General features: G+C 40.9%; 1 long non-coding RNA gene across 1 annotated transcript; it reads right to left on the bottom strand.

Moving 5' to 3' along the window:
• Positions 1-1523: 1523 nt before the first annotated feature.
• LOC133378157 (uncharacterized) lies at positions 1524-7603 on the bottom strand. Its single transcript, XR_009760884.1, has 3 exons — positions 7528-7603; positions 6875-7039; positions 1524-2801 (listed from the first exon to the last, which is right to left on the bottom strand). It is a non-coding gene; the product is annotated as an uncharacterized LOC133378157 (long non-coding RNA).
• Positions 7604-8853: the final 1250 nt, after the last annotated feature.

The raw sequence follows: 8853 nt of genomic DNA, 5'->3' as shown, positions 1-8853 counted from the left end.
TTTGTACATTATCTAGACAAAAACAAAGCTTGGAAGGCCTAGAAAAAGACGAAAAGCCTTTCGAATGCATAGCGTGACTTGTTTTATCTGGATTCCACCACCCCCATCCCCCACCGTGGCTTTTAAAACCAAATGACATTTTGCATCTATAATGTTACAATAATTATAGAATGGATGTGTGTCATGACTACAGTCCAAAGCATCAGTGCCATGCAATTAACTTGACTGCGGACAGGCTTCTTGGGGTGTCCAGGCCAATGAATACATACAAGCATTTGCAAACCTTAATAAATGAGTAACCTCTGCACTCAGAATGTACACCCAGAGAAGTATGGTTTATCCCTAGAGTCTGCCATGTACATTATCTTTGACCCCCTTGCTTTTCACCCTCTCATGTTTCACTTTTACTTACCTCAAGGCCTAAGGTACATAAACACTTGAGGCCTTCATCTCTCTCTCTCTCTCTCTCTCTCTCTCTCAGCTTTTCTTTTTTTTTGCACTGTTTCAGTCATAAGAGCCAGCACAGGATTTATCTGGTTGTGCTGCCCTAGAGGCTAATACTGATTTTCCTGTCAACTATATCCTTTGCAAACACTCAGTCTTCCCCCTCCCATCTCCAGATGAGCCAGGGAGCTCCAATAACACACACACACAAAAAAAAAACCCTGCCTCACTCCAAGCCCAAACGAGAAAGGTGTCCACTGTCACAAACACTCCTTTCAAGCCACCTGGAGCATACTACCACCCAGCACACAAGGGAATTGAATAAAGCCAAGGCCATAAGAGGGGTGCAGGTAGGATACTGACACAAATGACACAGATAGTGGAGGGTGAAGTTTCCAGCCAGCAGAGAAACATCTGTCTGTCCCCAAGCCTCCCTGGGAATTAATCCAGCTCAAAACTGGATTAAGCCCCTTCCCACACACAAATAACTTGTGCTGCACTGCCAAACAGGGTGACTATTTAGCCTACAAGAATTAGTCAGAGCTATCTTGTTTACTATGCTAGAAAGGGTCTTTTTTAATCACAATTTTTACATCCTTCTCATAAACTTGTCTTGCTTATTTGAGACAGAAGTACTGTGCTGGTAGAAGCTTGTGGAAATATTGGGACTTTAATATCACCATGGTTGGATTTGGAGGTTTGCTTCCGGAAAGTGGCAGGGAGAGGATATAGGTCTGTTGTAAATACCTTATGGTGAAATTGCTGTTTAGCTTTGTTCCCTCCTCAGGAAAACTCTTGTACAAACCCTTTTCTGATTCGAGGCCACTAAGGAAGTGCCAGCTTCCAAAATTGAAAGGTTCGTGGAAAGAAAGGGCCTGATGGGGCCTGAACTACAACAAGCAGCTCAGGATCATCTTGTGATGTCACTGTACACTGACATTGTAGCAACAGATGATGGTACAAATACCACACATATTTGTAATAAGCTCTCATGCCATATATTGTTATCATATATAGTTTGATAGTTTGAAGTAAATTAGATTTTTTTTAATAAACTGTTTCCCTCAATATTAACTTTCAGGAGCAATTTAAAAGCATTTGCCGTTCACCCAGACATTTGAAAGATGAAATATACTGTTCTTGGCAACTCTGAAATTATTAGCTGTGAGGATATATATCTGTTTTAAAATGTTTTCAGATGTTTTTAATGTTTTAAAATCTTTAAAAAAATTTTTTAAAAAATATTATTGTTTGCCACCCTAGGCTCCTTTGGGAAGGACGGGCTAGAAATGACATCAACACTTTTCTCAGTAGTTTTTCCTTAGATATCTTGGTCTTTGCAAAATGTTGTTGTTACAACAACAACAACCTACCCTTCACCAGTAGGTCCCAGGGTAGGTCACAAAGTTTAAAACAAATTACATTCACAAAACATGTCAAATCCCACAATATGCTTAGGCAGGTACACTTCATTCATGGGAGATCTTATATTATCTAGTTAGCTGAGAGGGATGGAAACATGACACCAAGACACTATGCCCAATAGTAGGTCCTCCAGTAAAGAAAAACCCAGTCCACAAAATCGTGGATATGCACTTCACAAAAGGACACATAAAGTAATTGTTTGCTGTTCCTGGGTAGAATTGCTAGTTATTTTTTCTAGGTCTGTTCCTGTGCTTCGACAGCAGCTGCAACATGCAAAAATTAAACAGGTGAAGTTTTCTAAGCATTTTATCACCACATCAGGAAAAGCTTCACCTGCTTAATATCTGTGTATCAGGCTGGACTAACTTCAGTTAAAACAGCAGCCACATTAAACCCTACACACAACTTGTAGAGTACAGTGTGTCAGAGCTCAGACATTTTCCTGGTTTACCCAGGAGCTGCAGCCAATGAGGCAATCAGGATGACTGCTAGAGCACAAGATTGAAGATGACTCTCATGGTACCCATGTAAAGTTATATTTTGTGGCAGTGATGACTGCAAAGAGATGACTTTTTTGCCACTATTTTGTCCATGCAGCTTTTCTAAGAAGAGCAGCAGTTCGTTTTAGTCTAGCCTCCATCTAGCGGGAGCACATTGTGACAATGTAGAATACTTTGCAGATAAAAATAATTCAGATCTGCTCCAACTTGGATTCCACTTTAGGATAGAATCTGTAGCAGAAACATGTTCTTGTTTGGTTTTCTTGGATGATGTTTCAGTTAACACTCAGGGATGCAGCCGAAGGACTCTGTGTGCTGTCCAGTCTGCTACTTGTCAATTCAAGCCCTATCTGTCTTGTGTAGGTCTGTTGATGAGGGCTGATGAAGATGCTTTCATCTTTGTGAGCAAGATTAATGCCAACTGGCCAGACACTATAAAGGAAGCATTCTTTCAATATCATGGCAATTATTTATATATTTAGGCAGAGAGAAATGATGGTGGTGATTATAACCATGATGATATAGCTGAGTTATCCCCAATCTGGTGTCCTCCAGATGTTTTGGACTATAGCGTCCATCAGCCCCAGCCAGCATGGCTAATGGTCATGGAAGATGGGACTTATAGTCCAAAACACCTGGATCACACCAGGTTGAGAAAGGCTAATACAACTTGTTGGGAAAGAAGTAAGGACACAGAACTATATAGTTCTGTATACTTCTTGACCTTATTCCTAAAAAAAAAAGAGTAATCAAAGGGTTACATGGTGATGGGTGAATACAATCTAAAAGTGCTCTTTGATCTTAGCTTTTCATAATAACAAACTTTGTAGTTACTCTTGAAAGGTGATACATAAACATTTCTTTAAAAAAAACTTTATCTGATTTCTCACATTTTGGTTATGTTGCCTATTATGAGAGATTCAATAAGACATACAATCTCCCTGTGGTATTTTATTTTGACACGTTTCAAATGAAAATGCAGCTCATTATGTTATGCCAAATTCAAACACATTGTCACCTGTTTTATGCATTCAAATATATTTCATTCTCATTGTTGTAGGTATCTGAATTTGATATAGACCTAATGAGGCTATGCTCTTCCACATGGTCAAAATTAACCTCAGATTAGCCCAGTAATAGTCTCCTCTGTCTGCTTTAATGAATTTACTTGCCATATGGCAAACATTTTCAGAAGTGAGAGTTTGGCCATCAATAGACATGCATAACCATCCTTTTTTCTTTTTTTTTTAACATTTCTGAAAAGAAGACCTGGTAGCGCTGTAACAATAATGCTGATAAGAAATCCAAAGAGAAAAACACCACAATTATACCACTATCATCTTGCTTCTGGTGCACATAAGCTATGTTTTCTGAGCATTATATTTATTTAGTCTTTATCACTTCTGTTTTAAACAAAGTCCTGCCATGAAATTTTGTGCACACTTATCCCACAGTAAGTCCTGCTGAACTCGGTGCATCTTTCTTCTGAGTACTTTATTTACTTATTTATTAAAATATTTTAAAACCACTCTTCATCAGTTAGATATCGGGCAGTATAGACATGCTTAGGATTACACTGTAAATATGATCATAAATTGAGCAATGTGCAGAGATCAAGCATCTGTGTGAGAGTTATACAATACAGAGGAAAACACCACCAAGTGAGAAAGGTTATAAGAAAATTCACTGAATGTACACTCTGTTAAGAAGACTGCAATCCTGGGCACAGCTAGGTTTCTTACATTGCACAATCCTATGCATTTTTACTGATGAAGTAATTATCGATTATTCTCTGGGGCATACTCCAGGGTAAATTTGCCAAAGATTTCAGCCTCAAATTCTGGGATAAGAATGATCCTACTTAATGGTACTTACCTCTGCATAGACATATATAAGATTGCACTATAAATAATTATAAATTAAGTAGTCTAGCTGTTTAAATGCAAATTACAATATTGTGTGTGCGTGTGTGTGCGCGTGCATGTGTGTGACACCATTCACTGGCTACGAGAGACTCCATCTTTTGGCTACTTCATTAAAGCAAACACAAAACATGCAATAAAATCAAACAATAAAAATATAGAGAAACCATGAGCTAGAACTCAGAACAATACTAAAACCATCAGTAGCGGATGGTTTGGTGGGGTGGTACTGCTCATCTGATCTCTGGTTGGTCACATTGCTGTGACTTACTATGAGGTAGGGGGAGGCAGGTTGAGGCAGCAAGGAGGATAGCATGATGCAAACACCCTGACAGGAGTGCCAGATGAGCTCCACTGGTGCATTTGCACCATACCAACAGAGCCGCCCCTAGGCACCGGGAAGCGGGGCAGTTGCCCCGGGCCACACGCTTTGGGGGGGCTGTGCTTGGCAATCTGCATATAAAAGCAGCAGCCCTGTCCTCCTCATGGCCGCAGTAGCGAGCTGAGGGGAGCTTAGAAATGAGCCGGGAGGAAGAGGTGCAACAGCGATCTCATGATGGCCGCGGTAGCGAGCCGGGAAGGAGAAAAGCTTGCAGTGAGAAACACTAAGCGAGACAACAACAAAGGCTGCAAAAAAGGGAGCCGCAGCTGAAAAATACAAAGCTGCCGCCGCCGCCGCCGCCGCCGCCAACAAAGGCTGCAAAAAAGGGAGCTGCAGCCGCAAGCTCCTAGCAGCCGAAATACAAAGCCTCTGCTGCTGCCTGGAGGAAAGGATATATATAGAGAGAAAGAATGTGGGGGGGGCCCAACTATGCTTTTGCCCCGGGCCCCGCACATGCTAAGGGAAGGCCTGCATACCAATGTCACCGCCACCTCTCCCCTCCCTCTTTACCTATCGATACAGAGCAACAACATGACCAACGAGAGGTCAGTTGAGTGGTGCTGCCTCATCATACCATCTGATAGTGAAAACTGCAACAAGGAAGATATTAAAAGCACACAAATGCCTTGCAAAATAAAAACCTCCTACCAATTTGCCTAAAGGCTACAAAAAGTGGGGGGAGCTAACTTGGTCTCCTGAGGAAAGGCATTCCACAGCCTTGGCGGGTGCCTCTAATGAGAAGCCTCTTCCCAGCCAACTGTGCCTCTGAAGGCAAATGGATGTGAGCAAGGCCTCTGATGGTGATTGTAAAAGGCAGGTAGACTCATGTGGGAAACAATGCCCCATCAAACAACCTGGACTCACACCATGGGATTCTTATGGGTAATAATTGGCAGCATCCAGAATTGCATCCAGAAATAGCTCAGAAACCAGTGCACAACGCACATTAAAGAAACAGATCCCAGCCAGCTGAAGTTCCTGAATGCTTTTTAAAGACAGCCCTGTGCAGAGCCACTGTAAGCTGCCCAGGGAATGCTTATTGATCAGCAGTTAGATAGATCTCAATAACAATAACAATGAGGACGACGACGACAACAACAACAGCAGCAATGTGTTGCAGTAATCAACAATTTCTGGTGCTTCCTAGATCAAATTCAGCACTGATCTTTGTACATGTGTCTGAATTAATTCATCCTTTCACCTTTGGGGAACAAGATGGTTTGGTTTTTTGAGAGGTTAGATGAAAGGTAAAACCAACAACAAACAAATATTCCCTGACAGTTTTCATGTATGTTATGTCATGATGAGCTATGGAAGGTGCATGGCCAAGCCAAGGAGAAGAGGGACTGGAATCAAGCTGGGGAGGATCCATTGCTTAGCAGAAGAGCACCCACTTTGCATGCAGAAAGTCTCAGATTCAATCCCAGATATTTTTCAGTGAAAGGAACCAGACAGTATGTAAAGAGCTTTCCTGGAGATCCAGAAAAGCCACTTCCTGTAGGATCACTTGACAAATTCACTTTGCGAATTCATATATAAACTAATCTAATCAGCACCTCTTGTACTAATATGCAGAATGGACTTTAGCTTTCCACAGGATCAGTAGCAGGTGGCATGGTGGGGAGGAAATGCTAACTTGACCTTCCAGCAGTGAGTTGCTGCTGCTTATCAGGGGGAAAGGCAAGGTGGCGACGTAGTGCAAATGCACCAGCAGAACCAATCCAGTGCTACCACTGGTGCGTTTGCACTATGCTGCTCTCCCCACTGCCTTACTCTTCTCCCTCACACTGTGCAGCACTGACTCACTTTCTGGGAGGTCAGCACAGCTTGGAAGAGTTACTTTTTTGAACTACAACTCCCATCAGCCCTAGCCAGCATGGCCACTGGACTGGGCTGATGGGAGTTGTAGTTCAAAAAAAGTAACTTTTCCAAGCTCTGGAGGTCAAGTAACTGTCTTTGTGCCCCACAGTCCCACACAAAAGCCTATACTTGGATATGTAGAGAACAGCTGATGTTTCTCAGTGGGGAGATCATTTCACTCTACACATGTTTAAGGGCTCTTTGTCCTACATAAGGAATATTAGGGGGAAAGTATAATCTCCATACAATTCATGTTACTATCACACATAGTGGCAGATTCGGTATTGCAGAAGTCTTATGTTGAACTTTTAAGAAAATATTTGCTTATGCAAGCAACTCACTTTATTCACTTCTGATTTAGCAAACAGGCTCTAAACCAAAAGCCCAGGAAGTTGGCCAGGTGGATGCATCCTGAGAGTTGTTCAGAAGTAAGGATGGAAGGATCTGTCCATTTCAGTTTTCTCAGTGCCTCATTTTTCCAAAATAAAATCCAGTTCTCCACATTTCTGCAGCAAATTTGCAATTTTTTAAAAGAAAAAATTATCATGGAAATTCTTTAGCATTTTAGTGTAGATTTCTCCTAATGAACACATTTTGTATATAGTTTTGACTGATGTAGATGTTTTTGCAAGCAATTTCTTCCAGTATAGTGCATTTTCACATATATTCATTTTTATGCACACTTTCCCGTTATCTGCATTTTTGTAAATATTGTTTGGTTGGTGAACTGCTTTAAAATTCAGATAAATGCGAATTTCAAAACACCGTATGTTTCAGTTCTCATACTGTTTTGGAAAGTGCAAATTTGATCAATTCAACTTTAAATGCAAGCTGAATTAAATTTCTCCCCCATCCCTGTTCAGAAAACAGTATTTCCACAGGTGCTGCTTCCTCCCTTTGTGGAGATGGGATAGTATAACTGCAGACTGAATGCTGATACAGTAAAGACAGAACTTGACAAACTTATCATGCCCTCCTATTGCTAAGTACTCACATATAAAGGGTGCAGCAATGTTGCTCCTCATGCTTTGGCAAGCTATTGGCATTTGAATGGTCCTGGTATGATCTCTACTCCCCTGTTGTCAATAAAGGAAGTGATACAGTGGAATTTTAAAGGAGCCCATAATGGGGGCAGGTAGGCCCACTGTTTGATGCCTAAGTGTTGTCAGATGATTGCACTACAGCTCAGTTTGCCAGAACTCCCACTTTCCTGTATCATGTTTAATATAATGGTTAATCCTTCCACTGCCCTATTTGTGGGTGGATGCTCAAAGGTGTAATAGCGAGAGAGGAGATGGAATTGCAAAGCCGTAAAAGGAAAGCAAAGAGATTGCATTATGCATTGCCCAGGAAAGGTTGAATTCAAAACAGAAGTCTCCTCCTTACACTACTCCAATAAATGCAGCTTAGTAAATGTGTTCCTATGTAAAATGAATTATGCAGTGATTTTAAATATGGTGTGAGGATGAGGTGTATATTAACTGATGAGACAGCGAGTGAGAGAAGAGGAGGAAGACGTGTTGAGGAATATGTTGAGTTAAAGTGTGTGTGTACAATAGCAAGCAAACAAGGACACAATGTGGCCACCTACCATGTGTAAGGATCATTGGAAAGGGAAATGTGTCTCATGTTTTATAAGCAAGTGGGGTCATGAATACTTATCTGGGTATAAAATGTTACCATACTGCATCTACTTCATTCAGTACCTTAGATCTGAATGCAATTATATCCTTAAAGATCTTGTCAGATTTATCCAAATCAAAAGCAGACACGTGTCATGTAGAAATGACTGGATTTTTAGGAGCCTTTTCATTTTACCCAAAAACATTTTCAGGTTTCCTTAATCAGATTAATATTTCATGTAACTCTTTCCAATTTGTCATATCTTTACACCTTTGTAAGTTCTGATCTTACTCACATGAATTTGTGAGCCAATCCCATTGAACACAGAAGCTCTGATTTCCTTATTCAAATAGTTTGAGACGCCAGCTTTCTCTCCCTCAAAACCCACCTATTCTGCCTTTAGTCCTCATTTACTACTGAAATTAAATGTCAGTACCTGTTGCATGTGACCAGCACACATGTTAAACCTTACCTCCATCTTCCTCCTTTTCCACTTGTAGATTATACACTAATGCCTGGTAGATTCTAAGCTACTTGGGGTAGAGACTTCTTGTCTTTTTTGAACTGTAACAACAACAACAACAACTGCACAGGGGCAAGCAACATATCTCATTCTCAGATAACCATTTAAAACTTCACTATCTCAAATGTTACACCGCAGGTAATCTAAGTCTGTCTCTTTATCATGTGATATCAC

Source organism: Rhineura floridana, chromosome 2 (assembly GCF_030035675.1).
Source record: "Rhineura floridana isolate rRhiFlo1 chromosome 2, rRhiFlo1.hap2, whole genome shotgun sequence".
In the NCBI taxonomy this organism is placed as follows: Eukaryota; Metazoa; Chordata; class Lepidosauria; order Squamata; family Rhineuridae; genus Rhineura; species Rhineura floridana.
This window is presented reverse-complemented; position numbering and strand designations above follow the sequence as displayed.